Raw genomic sequence first — 19287 nt, 5'->3', positions numbered from 1 at the left:
ATAAATAAAATAGAAAAAAAAGTAAACAAACGCAATAGTGATATATTAAGATAAGTCGTCTGCCTGATTAATAAACTTTAATTGCTTTTTTAAATGCTTCTTCCATTTAGTATACAGTTCGTCATAAAAAAATCCTATCGTTATCTGACTGTTTCAAGTTTTTAGCTGATTTTCTACTAACTCTTTAATTGAATAGTCTCAGGCATGCCAAAACTCGATTTCACTCGTCTACACACACATCGCATACAAATCATTAATAATTGGTGTCCTGAATTTGTACAAAATTTAAATAAATAACAATATACGTTTAAATATCAATTATCATTTTTTGTTTATATTTTATTTTACATAAGTTTAGTTTTCGAAACAAATTTTTATACCTTAAATATAAATATATTTTCATAATTATGTAAGATCTAAGACTTATTCTGTAAACTTTTTCAATAATGTGCACGATTACTGTTTAAAGATAAAAAACAGCATTTTGTTTATTTCTTTTATTTTATCTTTGCAAGTATTACGTTTTAGACAGAACACTTTTGTGCTTAAATAGTTTATAAAATAAATTTACAGATGTAGAATGACAGCAGATTTTATAATAATGAAATATAGTCTATTATATAAATATTTACGTAAATTGTAAAAGTCATCAAATATCGCAGAATAGTAATCTGCTTATACTTTTTTAATTATATATTGTAAAATACTTTCAGCTACAATTTTTCATTTTCTAGAATACTTAATTCATCTGAATATGCAATTGCAATTGGTTCTATTTTATAGAATAATAGGTCAGGATATTTATTTATATAGGTTTTTATTCTATTGTCATAGATTCCATAACGAAAATGTTCGCTTAATATATTAAGCCAAATATCATCGTAATTGCAGAGATCTAATAATTCCTGTAAGCTACGAGAAAAATTTTCGATCGTTTCCTGTTTATATTGTTTACGAAACATAAAACGTCTTCTATGGAAATACGATTCCGGAGTTAAACTTAAATGTCGAATGTAATGATCGATTATCCAATGGTAAGAATCTAAAGTAAAGCTATAATTATGGAAATACTTTTCAACACGAGTTTTAACATTATTATGTACCATCTCTTTGAAAAATTGAACCCTTTCATTATATTTTACGCCGATAACATCTGTTACATATTCAAATTTATTTAACCAATCATAAAATGGACCTTCCTTCACGGGATCGTAAGAATTAATCATTGAAAATTCGGGATGTAGATTAATAGCTTTTTTTAAATTAGTTAACTCAATAGCATACTCTACAATTTCATGGAACATAAGGCAACGAAATTTGATTAAAACATTTCTTATTTCATCGTCACGTATTCCGTTAAGAAATTGTTCGCATAATCTTTCATCTAATTGACTTGTATAAGAACACTTATAGAATAATATTTGTAAACAGTTACAATAACTTTCTAATGTTTCGTGTTTATACTGAATTCGACACATAAAACGATTTCTGTGTAAATTATTTTCATTATAAGGATCAAAATATCGTAGATAGTAATTTATTATATCCTTGTATGGATATTCAGAGAAGTTGACAGACGGATAATATTGTTTAACACATTTATGGACATCAGCATGCACCATATGATTAAAAAATTCAAGCATCTTATCAATTGATACTTGTATAGTATATGATACGTACTCAAATTTATTTAACCAATTAGAAAAGCTAACACTACTGACTGGATTGTATATTTTAATAAACGAATTGGCTGAATTAATATAAAGTGCTTTTTCAATAGTACATACAAAATTAAGGGCTGATTCGAAACAGAATGATGCAGAAGTATTTTCTCTGAAATATTTTGTTATTCTGAAATTGTTGAATCTAGCAACCAATAATTTGGCCATTTTTACTTGAAGATTATTAATATATATAGAACCATACATACATCGTAATCTATTAGCATATTCTTCTATTGCATCTCGTTCATAATTATTTTGATTCTTAATAGGTTTTCTGCTGGAAAGAATTTCTGGAGAATAATTGAAATAATTAACGTAATGGTTTATTATCTCTTCATAAGACTGTTCAGTGAAGTTGACATTGGGATGTTCCTTTTTGATATCTTCTTGTATATTTTTATTCACCATTTCTAGGAATAATTCAACCATACTATTGTCCGGTACTTTGAATATATTTGATAGATATTCGAATTTATTTAACCAGAACCAAAAAATCTTTTTTTTATTTCTTTCATCATAATATGTCATTTCAAGTATATCATCTATATAATGTATTAGCTCATTATCTTCACGTACATGAGCATCTTCATCCATTGTTCTTTAATTAGAAAATGCTTTATATTTTTTATTATTATTATATCGATAATATTTTTAAAGTTTTTAATAGTGATTTTTTCTTCTTTGATCAATAATTTGAATACATTTTTCCTAAAGTTATTCGAAACACTTTTTTTTAAAAACACTTATATAAGATATATATTTTTTTATTTCTTTTTGAGGCTTATTTATGAGTAAAGGATTCAAGTGTTTTAATGTTTGTTAAAAAATTCTTTATAAATTATAAGAATTATGCGAATAAACGTATTAATTTCAACTAATATCTTAACGATTTAATGTACGATTAAAACTAGTCGATTTAAATATTATTGCTCATAGGTAAAAGTAGTGAGGGGAATTTATTTTAGCGTCCTACAGTTGTCCTAAATGTAAATAATAATATAATATAACGATCCTTTCACGCGTTGATTAGAATACGTTTATATATGTTTATATGCGTATATAATACGATTACAATAAGTTTAACGGTTATATTATAAAACGTTGATTAATTATTATTTTATACTATTTAAAATTCAGTCAAATTAATATTAGCTAATTATATCTTGGAATTTAAATCAAACCTAAAATAACGTAAAATTTGGTATTTTTATTTTAATACATTTTAATTTAGAGTATATTTAAATTTTGTAGTCTAAGCAAAAAATCGACATTATTTGACCTTATCTCTCATTAAATGAGAAGAAGGATGCTATATATATATTTTTAAATGCATTATAATTTTTGTTTTCAACTTCAAAATCAAATAATGCAGGCTTTAATTCCCCATTCATTTGTTTTTCCTAATAACCAGAAATACGTTTTATGCAGTCAATTAGCTTCCTGGATTTTTAAAATTTATGTTTCGTCTTTGAGACGCTATATGAAGCATGCTTACGTGTGCGAAGACCGTCAAATCTATTTGTGTTTGCAAAAGAGTAGTAACGAAAAAATTGTACAACGGTAAACGCATTATTTAACCCGAAATTAATAATTGATATAGTTTATAAATTTAAAAAAAAATCATGTGTGTTTATCACACGTGTTCGAGGTTAAACCATCAAAAAACAAAGTTTCGATAGAATTAGAAGAATGCAGAATATCAGGAGTAATATAATTGTTGGGTTTATTTATTATAATATTGTTACCATATATATAAAAGGGCACTGGTATAATCTTAGGATAGGGATAGATGACAAAAACAATCACTTTCCAAATTGTATCAATTAGGATAGAATATGCTGAATGCTATAGCCGTAGATAGAAAAATAAATTGTAGAATTTTTGTCGAATAAACCGTCCTAACCTAAATAAATATAATATACCTATTTTAGTAGCTCAGGTAGATGATAGCCTTTCTGTGAAATTTAGATATCTTTTCCTTAAGTCAGAACATAAAAGTACTTTTTTTTTGTTGCAACTAATACTGTTAAATTTTTGAAAAAAAAAAAACAGAACAATTTTGGTCAGATTTTATTTGTCTCACCTTGTTTCAAATTACAACGCAAAAAAAACGCAATATTAATAATACTATTAATTATTAAAATTGTATTTAATTTAAAATTTTTTATTAATATCAATTCTGAAAGCTCAATATTCATCAGTTTTTAAATCATTCTCATTTTATAGGAATTTTTACTCAAAAAATTTCATTAAGATCGGTTCAGTAGTATAGGAGACTATGGAAAACCGACAATGTAAGATTCAATTTTTATACATAAGGATATATAAAGATTTATTTATAAGCATAATATACAGTTCGTGGAATATAATAAATATAAGGGGTAAAAGAGTAATAAGTTATATTATCATCTTCTTATGATTTTATGAGTTTTATTATATTTATAGCTATAAATAATATTGACAAATAAGAATTTTCTTAATGTTTCGATAAGTATTAATTATTCTAATAATAGTTTATAAGTTCTAGATTATGTTCAATTTTGTATTGATTTTTTACACTGACAAGTTCTAAATAGGCTATTCTCTTACATAACTCATAATCAATCATTGCATAAGTGCAGAATTTCTTCTGTCTAAATACTTTTTCGAAATGAAATGGAATGAAAAAATAATAAAGATTCTGATAATGTCTGTGGCCGTATAGTTCAGCAAAAGTACCGCTCTTTCTTGAAATACAATATATTCTTATAAATAAAATACAGAAAAAAAAACAAAGGTAATACTGATACATTAAGACAAGTCGTCTGTCTGAATAAAAAACTTTTATTGCCTTTTTAAATGCTTCTTCTCCTATTTAGTATTAAGTTCGTCATAAAAAGCCTATCGTTAATTGACTATTTAAATTTTTTTGCCGATTTTCTAGTAACTCTTTATGTTAATAGTATCAGGTATGTAGAAACTTTATTTCTCTCGTCTACACACACATCACATACATATCATAAATAATTGGTGTCCCGATTTAGTACAAAATTTAAATAGATAACAATATACGTTTAAATATCAATTATCACTTCTTGTTTATATTTTTTTTAACATAAGTTTAGTTTTCGAAACAAATTTTTATACTTTAAACATAAATATTTTTTCATTATTGTGTAAGATGTAATACTTATTGTTTAAACTTTTTCAATAATGTGAACAATTACTGTGCACGAAGATAAAACAATACATTTTATTTTTATCTTTTTTTCTATCTTTGCAAGTGTAACGGTATAAGTAGAAGACTTATGTTGTTAAATAGTTTATAAAATAATTTTACGGATGTGAAATGATAGCAGCATATAATAATAAAATATTGTCTATTTTATAAATATTTACGTAAATAGTAAAAGTCATCAAATTTTGCATAATAGTAATCTGCTCATACTTTATAAATTATTTATTTTAAAATACTTTTAGATACAATTAAGCATCTTCTAGAAAACTTAATTCAACTGAATATGCCTCTGCAATTGAAACCATTATATTGAATGATAGGTCAGGATATTTATCAATATAGATTTTCACTCTATTGTCATTGATTCCATAACGAAATTGTTCGCGTAATATATTAATACAAATATCGTCGTAATTGCAGAGATCTAATAATTTCGGTAAGCTACGAGAAAAATTTTCGATCGTTTCCTGTTTACATTGTTTACGAAGCCTAAAACGTCTTCTGTGGAAATACGATTCCGGAGTTAAACTTAAATGTCGAATGTAATGGACTATTATCATATAGTAACAATTTAAATTATAGTTGGTATTATGGAAATACTTTTCAACACGAGCTTTAACATTATTATGTACCATCTCTTTGAAAAATTGAACCCTTCCATCATTTTTTACGCCGATAACATCTACTACATATTCAAATTTATTTAACCAATCATAAAATGTACCTTCCTTCACGGCATCGTAAGTATTAATCATTGAAAATTCTGTAAGTAGATAAGTAGCTTTTTTTAAATTCAGTTAACACAATGGCATATTCTACAGTTTCATGGAACATAAGGCCACGAAATTTGATTAAAATATTTCTTATTTCATCTTCACGAATTCCGTTAAGAAATTGTTCGCATAATCTTTCATCTAATTGACTTGTATAAGAACACTTCTGGGATAATTCTTGTAAACAGGTACTATAACTTTCTAATCTTTCGTGTTTATATTGAATTCGACACATAAAACGATTTCTGTGTAAATTATTTTCATTATAAGGATCAAAATATCGTAGATAGTAATTTATTATATCCTCATATGGATGTTCAGAGAAATTGACAGACGGATGATATTGTTTAACACATTTATGGACATCAGCATGCACCATATGATTAAAAAATTCAAGCATCCATTTATTTGATGCACCTATAGTATATGATACGTACTCAAATTTATTTAACCAATTAGAAAAGCTAACACTACTGACTGGATTGTATATTTTAATAAATGAAGCGGCTGTATTAATATATCGAGCTATTTCAATAGTTTGTGCTAATGGAAAGGCTGAATGAAAAAGGAATAAATAAGAAGTATTTTCTCCTAAATATTTTGTTATTCTGAAATTGTTGAATCTCTTAACCAATAAATTGGTTATATTTACTTGAAGATAAATAAAATGCATATAACTATTCATACATCCTAATCTATTAGCAAATTTTTCCAATGCTTCTCGTTCATAATAATTTTGATTCCTAATAGGTTTTCTGCTAGAAAGAATTTCTGGAAAATAATTTAAATAATTAATGTAATGGTTAATTATCTCTTCGTATGACAGTTCAGTGAAGTTGACATTGGGATGTTCCTTTTTGATATCTTCTTGTATATTTTTATTCACCATTTCTAGGAATAATTCAACCATTTTATTGTCCGGTACTTTGATTTTATATGCTAGATATTCGAATTTATTTAACCAGTACCAAAAAAATTTTTTTTATTTCTTTCATCATAATATGTCATTTTAAGTATATCATCTATATAATGTATTAGCTCATTATCTTCACGTACATGAGCATCTTCATCCATTCTTCTTTAATTAGAAAACGCTTTATATTTTTTATTATTATTATGTCGATAATATTTTTAAAGTTTTTAATAGTGGTTTTCCTCTTCTTTAATCAATAATTTGAATACATTTTTCCTAAAGTTATTCGAAACACTTTTTTTAAGAACACTTATATAAGATATATATTTTTTTATTTCTTTCTAAGGCTAATTTATGAGTAAAGGATTTAAGTGTTTTAATGTTTGTTAAAAAATTCTTTATCAATTATAAGGATTACGCGAATAAACGTATTAATTTCAACTAATATCTTAACGATTTAATATACGATTGAAAACTAGTCGATTTAAATATTATTGTTCATACATAAAAGTAGTGAGGGAAATTTATTTTAGCGTCCTACATTTGTCATAAATGTAAATAATAATATAATACAACGATCCTTTCACGAGTTGATTAGAATACGTTTATATATGTTTATATAAGTATATAATACGATTACAATAAGTTTAACGGTTATATTATAAAACGTTGATTTAATATTATTTTATGCTATTTTAAATTCATTCGAATTAATATTTGCTAATTATTTCTTGGAATTCAAATCAAGAATAAAATAACATAAAATTTGGTTTTTTTATTTTTATACATTTTAATTTAGAGTATTATTAAATTTTGTAGTCTAAGCAAAAAATCGACATTATTTGACCTTAAAGCTCATTAAATGAGAAGAAAGAAGGTATTGTATATATATATACGTTTTTAAATGCATTATAATTTTTTTTTTCAACTTCAAAATCAAATAATGCAGGCTTTAATTCCCCATTCATTTGCTTTTCCTAATGACCCGAGATACGTTTTATGTAGTCAATTAGCTTCTTGGACTTTTAAAATTAATGTTTCATCTTTGAGACACTTTATGAAGCATGCTTACGTGTGCGAAGACCGTCAAATCTATTTGTGTTTGCAAAAGAGTAATAACGAAAAATTGTACAACGGTAAACGCATTATTTAACCCGAAATAAATAATTAATATAGTTTATAAATTTAAAAAAAATCATGTGTGTTTATCACACGTGTTAGAGGTGAAACCATCAAAAAACTAAGTTTCGATAGAATTTGAAGAATGCAGAATATCAGGAGTAATATAATTGTTGGGTTTATTTATTATAATATTGTTACCATATATATAAATTGGCACTGGTATAATCTTAGGATAGGGATAGATGACAAAAACAATCACTTTCAGAATTGTATCAATTAGGATAGAATATGCTGAATGCTTATCCGTAGATAGAAAAAGAAATTGTAGAATGTCTGTCGACGGAAAGATAGACCGTCCAAACATAAGTAAATATAATATATCCATTTTTGTAACTCAGGTAGATGATAGCCTTACTGTGAGATTAAGATATCTTTTCCATAAGTCAGAACATAAAAATACTTTTTGTTGTTGTGGCAACTAATACTTTTAAATGTTTGAAAAATAGTAAGACAATTTTGGTCATAATTTATTCGTCTCACCTTGTTTTGAATCACAACGCCCAAAAAAAACGCAATATTATTAACACTATTAATTATTAAAAATGTATTTAATTTAAAATTTTTTATTAATATCAAGTCTGAAAGCTCAATATCTATCAGTTTTGAATTCATTCTCATTATATCGGAATTTTTACTCAAAAAATTTCATTAAGATCGGCTCAGTAGTATAGGAGACTATGGAAAACCGACAATGTAAGATTCAATCTTTATACATAAGGATACATTAAGATTTATTTATAAGCACAATATACAGTTCGTGGAATATAACAAATATAAGGGATAACAGAGTAATCAGTTATATTATCATCTTCTTATGATTAAATGAATTTTATTATATTTTATAGCTATACATAATATTGACAAATAAATATACTCATAATATATTGATAAGTATTATTTATTTTAATAATATTTTATATGTTCTAGATAATGTTTAATTCTGATTGATTTGTTACACTGACAAGTTATATTTTGGTTATTCTCATGCATATTTCATAATCAATCATTGTAAAAGTGCAGAATTTCTTCTGTCTAATTTCTTCTCCGAAATAAGATCGAAGGAAAAAGTAATAGAGATTCTGATAATGTCGGTGACCATATAGTTCAGCAAAAGTACCGTTCCTTCTTAAAATACAATATATTCTTATAAATAAAATACAGAAAAAAATAAACAAAGGTAATACTGATACATTGAGACAAGTCGTCTGTCTGATTAAAAAACTTTTTTTGCCTTTTTAAATGCTTCTTCTCCTATTTAGTATTAGGTTCGTCACAAAAAAGCCTATCGTTATTTGACTATTTAAATTTTTTTCCGATTTTCTAGTAACTCTTTATGTTAATAGTCTCAGGTATCCAGAAACTTTATTTCTCTCGTCTACACACACATCACATACATATCATAAATAGTTGGTGTCCCGATTTAGTACAAAATTTAAATAGATCACAAAATACGTTTAAATATCAATTATCATTTCTTGTTTATATTTTATTTAACATAAGTTCTGTTTTCGAAACAAATTTTTATACTTTAAACATAATTATTTTTTCATTATTGTGTAAGATGTAATACTTATTGTTTAAACTTTTTCTATAATGTGAACAATTACTGTGCACGAGGATAAAACAATACATTTTATTTTTATCTTTTTTTCTATCTTTGCAAGTGTAACGGTATAAGTAGAAGACTTATGTTCTTAAATAGTTTATAAAATAATTTTACGGATGTGAAATGATAGCAGATTTTATAATAATAAAATATTGTCTATATTATAAATATTTACGTAAATCGTAAAAGTCATCAAATTTTGCATAATAGTAATATGCTCATACTTTATTAATTATTTATTGTAAAATACTTTTATTTACAATTATTCATCTTCTAGAAAACTTAATTCATCTGAATATGCCTTTGCAATTGAAACCATTATTTTGAATGATAGGTCAGGATATTTATCTATATAGATTTTTACTCTGTTGTCATAGATTCCATAACGAAATTGTTCGCGTAATATTTCAATCCAAATATCGTCGTAATTGCAGAGATCTAATAATTTCGGTAAGCTACGAGAAAAATTTTCGATCGTTTCCTGTTTATATTGTTTACGAAGCCTAAAACGTCTTCTGTAGAAATACGATTCCGGAGTTAAACTTAAATGTCGAATGTAATGGACTATTATCATATAGTAAGAATTTAAATTATAGTTGGTATTATAGAAATACTTTTCAACACGAGCTTTAACATTATTATGTACCATCTCTTTGAAAAATTGGATCCTTCCTCTATATTCTACGCCGATAACATCTGCTACATATTCAAATTTATTTAACCAATCATAAAATGTAACTTCCTTCACGGCATCGTAAGTATTAATCATTGAAAATTCCGGATGTAGATTAGTAGCTTTTTTTTTAAATTTAGTTAACGCAATGGCATATTCTACAGTTTCATCGAACATTAGGCCACGAAATTTGATTAAAATATTTCTTATTTCATCGTCACGTATTCCGTTAAGAAATTGTTCGCATAATATTTCATCTAATTGACTTGTATAAGAACACTTATCGGATAATTTTTGTAAACAGCTACTATAATTTTCTAATGTTTCGTGTTTATATTGAATTCGACACATAAAACGATTTCTGTGTAAATTATTTTCATTAGAAGGATCAAAATAACGTAGATAGTAATTTATTATATCCTTGTATGGATGTTCAGAGAAGTTGACAGACGGATAATATTGTTTAACACATTTATGGACATCAGCATGCACCATATGATTAAAAAAATTAAGCATCTCTTTATTTGATGCACATATAGTATATGATACGTACTCAAATTTATTTAACCAATTAGAAAAGCTAACACTACTGACTGGATTGTATATTTTAATAAATGAAATGGCTGGATTAATATATCGAGCTATTTCAATAGTTTGTGCAAATGTTAAGGCTGTATTAAAACAGAATGGATGAGAAGTATTTTCTCTTAAATATTTTGTTATTCTGAAATAGTTGAATCTCTCAACCAATAAATTGGCTATTTTTACTTGAAGTTCAATAATATGTATAAAACTATTCATATATCGTAAAAATTCAGCATATTCTTCTATTGCTTCTCCCCCATAATAATTTTGCTTATTAATAATTTTTCTGCTGGAAAGAATTTCTGGAGAATAATTGAAATAATTAATGTAATGGTTAATTATCTCTTCGTATGACAGTTCAGTGAAGTTGACATTGGGATGTTCCTTTTCGATATCTTCTTGTATATTTTTATTCACCATTTCTAGGAATAATTCAACCATTTTATTGTTCGGTACTTTGATTTTATATGCTAGATATTCGAATTTATTTAACCAGTGCCAAAAAATTTTTTTATTTCTTTCATCATAATATGTCATTTTAATTATATCATCTAGATAATGTATTATATCATTGTCTTCACGTAATTGAGAATCTATATCCATTGTTCTGTAATTAGAAAACGATCTATAATCTATATTATAATTATATCGATAATATTTTTAAAGTTTATTATAGGGATTTTTTCTTCTTTGATCAATAATTTGAATACATTTCTCCTAAAGTAATACGAAACACTTTTTTTTTTAAGAACACTTGTATAAAATATATATTTTTTATTTCTTTTTAAGGCTTATTTATGAGTAAAGGATTTAAGTGTTTTAATATTTAAAAAATTCTTTATCAATTATAAGGATTACGCGAATAAACGTATTAATTTCAACTAATATCTTAACGTCTTAATATACGATTGAAAACTAGTCGATTTAAATATTTTTGTTCATACGTAAAAGTAGTGAGGGAAATTTATTTTAGCGTCCTACATTTGTCATCAATGTAAACAATAATATAATATAACGATCCTTTCACGCGTTGATTAGAATACGTTTATATATGTTTATATATGTGTAAGATTTATTTGAATTTACAATATAAGTATTTATTATAATAGAACAAATGTTTCATTATTAAGGTTTAAAGAGATAGAAAAGATAAGAAAAGTAAGTAACAATAGTTAGAAATCTTAAGTACACTCGTATTACACTCTTTCACTCACAAATAGTCGCACCGAATCAAGAAGGCGAAGACCGCATTTTTCGCCGCGCTTATATACACATTCACCCCACCAATGGTCCCAATCACTTCCGTCAATCATTCTCGAAATCTCCAGACTATTCCCGACCGATTAAACAAAAGACCTTTTCCCGATTTCCGGTTCGGGAATATTCGAGAGACTTCGGGGTGCACGCTCGCTTCTCTTTCTTACTGGAAACACTCATATTCATACTGCTGCGCGCACTCACACTTATACCGATATCGCTGCGTGCACTCACACTTATACCGATATCGCTGCATACTCTTACACATCTTTCACATTCATCAATTGTTTTCACGCAAACCATACACTCGCACTCTTCGTCTTTCTCTCACTCTCTCATATGTATATAATACGATTACAATAAGTTTAACGGTTATATTATAAAATGTTGATTCAATATTATTTTATGCTATTTAAAATTCATTCAAATTAATATTAGCTAATTATTTCTTGGAATTCAAATCAAAAATAAAATAACATAAAATTTGGTTTTTTTATTTTAATACATTTTAATTTAGAGTATTATTAAATTTTGTAGTCTAAGCAAAAAATCGACATTATTTCACCTTGAAGCTCATTAAATGAGAAGAAGGAAGGTATTTTATATATATATATACGTTTTTAAATGCATTGTAATTTTTTTTTCAACTTCAAAATCAATTAATGCAGGCTTTAATTCTCTATTCATTTGCCTCTCCTTATGACAAGAGATACGTTTTATGTAATCAATTAGCTTCTTGGAGTTTAAAAATTTTTGTTTTATCTTTAAGAAAGTATATGAAGCATGCTCACGTGTGCGAAGACCGTCAAATCTATTTGTGTTTGCAAAAGAGTAAGAACGAAAAAATTGTACAACAGTAAACGCATTATTAAACCAAAAATTATTAATTGTTATAGTTTATAATTATAAAATAAATTATGTGTGTTTATCACACGTGTTAGAGCTGAAACCATGAAAAAACTAAGTTTCGATTGAATTAGACGAATGCAGAATATCAGGAGTAAGATAATTGTAGGGTTTATTTATTATAATAATGTTACCATATACAGGAAAGAGCACTAGTATAATTTTGGGATAGGGATAGATGACAAAAACAATCACTTTCCAAATTGTATCAATTAACATAGAATATGCCGAACGCTATAGCCGTATATATAAAAAGAATTTATAGAATGTCTGTCGACGGAAAGATAGACCGTCCAAACCTAAGTAAATATAATATATCCATTTTTGTAACTCAGGTAGATGATAGCCTTACTGTGAGATTAAGATATCTTTTCCATAGGTCAGAACATAAAACTACTTTTTATTGTTGTTGCAACTAATACTTTTAAATGTTTGCAAAATAGCAAAACAATTTTGGTTATAATTTATTCGTCTCACCTTGTTTAGAATCACAACGCCTAAAAAAAAACGCAATATTATTAACACTATTAATTATTAAAAATGTATTTAAATTAAAATTTTTTATTAATATCAAGTCTGAAAGCTCAATATCCATCAGTTTTGAATTCATTCTCATTATATAGGAATTTTTACTCAAAAAATTTCATTAAGATCGGTTCAGTAGTATAGGAGACTATGGAAAACCGACAATGTAAGATTCAATTTTTATACATAAGGATACATAAAGATTTATTTATAAGCACAATATACAGTTCGAGGAATATAATAAATATAAGGGGTAACAGAGTAATCAGTTACATTATCATCTTCTTATGATTTTATGAGTTTTATTATATTTTATAGTAATACATAATTTTGACAAATAAATATTCTCATAATGTTTCGATAAGTATTCATTATTCTAATAATATTTTATATGTTCTAGATAATGTTTAATTCTGACTGATTTTTTACACTGAAAAGTTCTTATTAGGTTATCCTAATACATAATTTATAATCAATCATTGCATAAGTGCAGAATTTCTTCTGTCTAAATACTTCTTCGAAATGAAATGGAATGAAAAAATAATAAAGATTCTGATAATGTCTGTGACCGTATAGTTCAGCAAGAGTACCGTTCTTTCTTGAAATACAATATATTCTTATAAATAAAATACAGAAAAAAATAAACAAAGGTAATACTGATACATTAAGACAAGTCGTCTGTCTGATTAAAAAGCTTTTATTGCCTTTTTAAATACTTCTTCTCCTATTTAGTATTAAGTTCGTCATAAAAAAGCCTATCGTTATTTGACTGTTTAAATTTTTTAGCAATTTTTCTAGTAAATCTTTAAGTTAATTGTCTCAGGTATGCTGAAACTTTATTTCACTTGTCTACACACACATCACATACATATCATAAATAATTAGTCTTCCGATTTAGTAGAAAATTTAAATAAATAACAATATACGTTTCAATATCAATTATCATTTCTTGTTTATATTTTATTTTACAAAAGTTTGTTTTCGAAGCAAATATTTATAGTTTAAATATAAATATTTTTTCATAATTGTGTAAGATGTAATACTTGTTGTTTAAACTTTTTCAATAATGTGCACAATAACTATGCACGAAGATAAAAGAAAACATTTTATTTTTATCTTTTTATTTATCTTTGCATGTGTAACGTTTTAGGAAGAACATTTATGTTCTTAAATAGTTTATAAAATAATTTTACGGATGTGAAATGACAGCAGATTTTATAATAGTAAATTATTGTCTATTTTATAAATATTTACGTAAATCGTAAAAGTCATCAAATTTTGCGTAATAGTAATCTGCTTATACTTTATAAATTATTTATTTTAAAATACTTTTAATTACAATTAAACATCTTCTAGAAAACTTAATTCATCTGAATATGCCTTTGCAATTAATACCATTTTTTTGAATGATAGGTCAGGATATTTATCAATATAGATTTTCACTCTATTGTCATAGATTCCATAAAGAAATTGTTCCCGTAATATTTCAATCCAAATATCGTCGTAATTGCAGAGATCTAATAATTTCGATAAGCTACGAGAAAAATTTTCGATCGTTTCCTGTTTACATTGTTTACGATGCCTAAAACGTCTTTTGTGGAAATACGATTCCGGAGTTAAACTTAAATGTCGAATGTAATGATCTATTATCCAATGGTAAGAACTTAAAGTAAGGCTATCATTATGAAAATACTTTTCAACACGAGCTTTAACATTATTATGTACCATCTCTTTGAAAAATTGAACCCTTCCATTATATTTTACGCCGATAACATCTGTTACATATTCAAATTTATTTAACCAATCATAAAATGTAACTTCCTTCACGGCATCGTAAGTATTAATCATTGAAAATTCTGTAAGTAGATAAGTAGCTTTTTTTTTAAATTTAGTTAACGCAATGGCATATTCTACAGTTTCATCGAACATTAGGCCACGAAATTTGATTAAAATATTTCTTATTTCATCGTCACGAATTCCGTTAAGAAATTGTTCGCATAATATTTCATCTAATTGACTTGTATAAGAACACTTATCGGATAATTTTTGTAAACAAGTACTATAACTTTGTAATGTTTCGTGTTTATATTGAATTCGACACATAAAACGATTTCTGTGTAAATTATTTTCATTAGAAGGATCAAAATAACGTAGATAGTAATTTATTATATCCTCATATGGATGTTCAGAGAAGTTGACAGACGGATAATATTGTTTAACACATTTATGGACGTCAGCATGCACCATATGATTAAAAAATTCAAGCATCTCATTATTTGATGTATGTATAGTATATGATACGTACTCAAATTTATTTAACCAATTAGAAAAGCTAACACTACTGGCTGGATTGTATATTTTAATAAATGAAATGGCTGGATTAATATATCGAGCTATTTCAATAGTTTGTGCTAATGTTAAGGCTGAATTAAAAAGGACAGGATTATAAGTATTTTCTCTTAAATATTTTGTTATTCTTAAATTGTTGAATCTCCCAACCAATAAATTGACTATTTTTACTTCAAGTTCAATAATATGTATAAAACTATACATACATCGTAATCTATTAGCATATTCTTCTATTGCTTCTCGTTCATAATTATTTTGATTCTTAATAGGTTTTCTGCTGGAAAGTATTTCTGGAGAATAATTTAAATAATTAATGTAATGGTTAATTATCTCTTCGTATGACAGTTCAGTGAAGTTGACATTGGGATGTTCCTTTTTGATATCTTCTTGTATATTTTTATTCACCATTTCTAGGAATAATTCAACCATTTTATTGTCCGGTACTTTGATTTTATATGCTAGATATTCGAATTTATTTAACCAGTACCAAAAAATTTTTTTTATTTCTGTCATCATAATATGTCATTTTAAGTATATCATCTAGATAATTTATTATCTCATTGTCTTCACGTAATTGAGAATCTATATCCATTGTTCTGTAATTAGAAAACGATTTATAATCTATATTATAATTATATCGATAATATTTTTAAAGTTTTTAATAGTGTTTTTTCGCTTCTTTGATCAATAACTTGAACACATTTTTTCTAGAGTAATGCGAAACACTTTTTTATTTAAGAACACTTATATAAAATATATATTTTTTATTTCTTTTTAAGGCTTATTTATGAGTAAAGGATTTAAGTGTTTTAATGTTTGTTAAAAAATTCTTTATAAATTATAAGGATTACGCGAATAAACGTATTCATTTCAACTAATATCTTAACGATTTAATATACGATTAACGACTAGTCGATTTAAATATTATTGCTTATAAGTATAAGTAGTGAGGAGAGTTTGTTTTAGCGTCCTACATTTGTCATTAATTTAAATATTAATATACTTAACGATCCTTTCACGAGTTGATTAGAATACGTTTATATATGTTTATATACGTATGTAATACGATTATAATACGTTCTACGGTTATATTATAAAACGTTGATTTAATATAATTTTAAGCTATTTAAAATTCAATCAGATTAATATTCGCTAATTATATCTATTATAATATAAAATATAATAATAGAATATAATAGAATATAATATAGAATATTATATATTATTATATAATATTTGCTAAAACTACGATATGTCTTCGAATTAATATGTCGAGATCTGACTTCAAACTTTATAATATTAGTTGTAATTTTTAAAAAATGGAATGTGATTATTCCGTTTTCATCCATCATCTCAGCTAAATACGATACAGCTTGAGACATTTGATATAATCCAGTGAAAAGAATTTTGAGTTCTTGCTCTGATAATTCTGGAAAGTCAGTTAATTGCTCTGAAGTTATTATTGCAAAAGGAACTTTTCTTCTGTCTCAACGATTAGTTTCTATCTCCAAAGCTAAAGTATTCTCTTGATCTTTTTTTGAATTCATGGCAGCAATTATTTTTTCTGCAAGATCAAGATCAGAATCAAGTCTTGTTCCAAATTCATTGTGCAAAAAACAAGCGATTCGACAAAAAACACTAGTTTTTGGAAGCAATTTGTTATCCAGTTTATGATCTAATAGCTTAAACTTCTGTTTAATATTGCCATGTACTGCTTCAACAACCCAACGAATTTTGGTAACGAAACGGGATTTATTCGATTCATTTGTGGTCAACTGATTGCGTTTTCCTTTGAGAGCAGGCATTAGCACTTTGAACCCTAATTCTTCTAGGTATACAATCACATCACGAAAGCCACGATCAACCACAATAGTGTCATCTTTTTTCAGCAATTTAATCAGACCATTGGGGTCTTTTAAGATCACTCTCATAATTTCAGCATCGTTCATATTAGCTGTATATGGCCCAAGCATATCTATAACGAAACCATTCGTAGTGCATATCGTGAATAGTTTACACAAAGGAATCTTTTTTTGACCAGAATATGATTTCCTCTGGTATTCGTTATTTGCACTTTTTTCATGACGAATATATGTTCCATCACAAATGAATGTCAACTGGTCATCTTCTACTTGATACAATTTTTTAGCAGTGTTTGACGTATTAGTGAGTAATGTCTCCCTACTGATAGCATCAATTCCAAAATGCTGAGGTAAAACATCTTTTTCAAACAAAGATATAACTTCATCACAGTAGTCAGATACAATTTGTTCCCGAACTAAACCAAAAACGGAAGATATTAATACATTCGAATTTTCGGTTCGTAATTTGAATAAAAAAATAACAAGAGCTTGAACGATATTACGATTCACTGAGTTTCTCATCGATGTTAACTTTTCACGAAGTTTTATCAATTTTTCCCAGGTAAGACTAGTAAATGCCTCTAAGTGTTTTTCTGAAAACGAGTGATCTCCAATTTTATCAATTATGGACGAGTCAGTACCAATAGCGAGCTGCCCCAGTAATTATTCCAAATCACGAACTTCAAATACACTGGTGTTCGAATAAATTCGAAAATTGTTAATGTCTTCATCGTAGAACCGCTTTTTTATAAGATGGTCTTTACAACACCGATTTCCTTCGGGAATAAGGAGTTGTCATTTGAAAAACACTTGTTTGCGTGCTTCAAATGGAACAGATTTGATATTTGATAATGATCCACAAATGCAACAGTATTTGTTAGTAGCAACAATTCGAGGAAAACCCAACTCCACAAATTCTAATTCTTCTTCCATTTTTTCTTCAATAACATATGAAGGATCTTCAGTTGACGATACAGATGGAATAGTAGTGGATGAGGATTGAGATGAAATTGGCTGACTTTCGATACTTACTTGATCTGGAGATGAATCCTCAGTGTTTTTAAGTATAGGTGGTCTTGTTAAAATAACTCGACACTTACCACAAAAGGTATCATTAGTAAAGACTCTCTTTCCAATTTTTTCTGTCGCAATATTAGCCTCATCAATTGTCATAATAACTTTTTTATATCCAACTGTTTTTCGCAAATATCTGTTACAATTAATGCATATTTTATCAAAATCCATTCTGAAATAAAGATTTGAATTATGTATTGTGAGGTTTTCAGACAGAGAAAGAAATATAAAACTGAAGATAACTGACTAAGGACTGACTAAGGACAGATACAGACGGACTAACTGAGGACTGAAGACTAAGGACACTTTCTTACTTCTTTCCACATATTTATATCAGAAATGAGCTACACCCCTTTGGAGAGGGAAGGAGATTATAAATCTTATTGACCAATATCATAAGGATCCACCCCATGGTCCACCGATGGGTACAGCCTATAGTTTTTGGTAGTGTAAACAATGCATAAAGAAACTTGATCTGGAACATCGGAATGTTATTTCTTTTATGGTATACCGCATATGTTTACATAGGAATCCGAAATTCTTCAAAGGGTCCCGACACTGCACAAAGGGTTTTTATTGCACCAATATATCCCGATAATTCTTATGTTTGTTTATGGTTTTATGGCCCTTCTAAACTTTCC

The 19287-nt window shown here is 26.6% G+C and overlaps 1 protein-coding gene across 6 annotated transcripts in view; it reads right to left on the bottom strand.

Moving 5' to 3' along the window:
• Positions 1 to 19287, bottom strand: part of nAChRalpha6 (nicotinic acetylcholine receptor alpha6) — a 354431-nt gene that overhangs the window by 240846 nt on the left and 94298 nt on the right. The gene's annotated exons all lie outside the window — the stretch shown is intronic.

Source organism: Polistes dominula, unplaced genomic scaffold (genome assembly GCF_049000335.1).
Source record: "Polistes dominula isolate Pdom_NZ unplaced genomic scaffold, Pdom_raw_medaka contig_73, whole genome shotgun sequence".
Classification (NCBI taxonomy): Eukaryota; Metazoa; Arthropoda; class Insecta; order Hymenoptera; family Vespidae; genus Polistes; species Polistes dominula.
The sequence above is the reverse complement of the archived record's forward strand: the minus strand, read 5'-3'. Positions and strand labels throughout refer to the sequence as shown.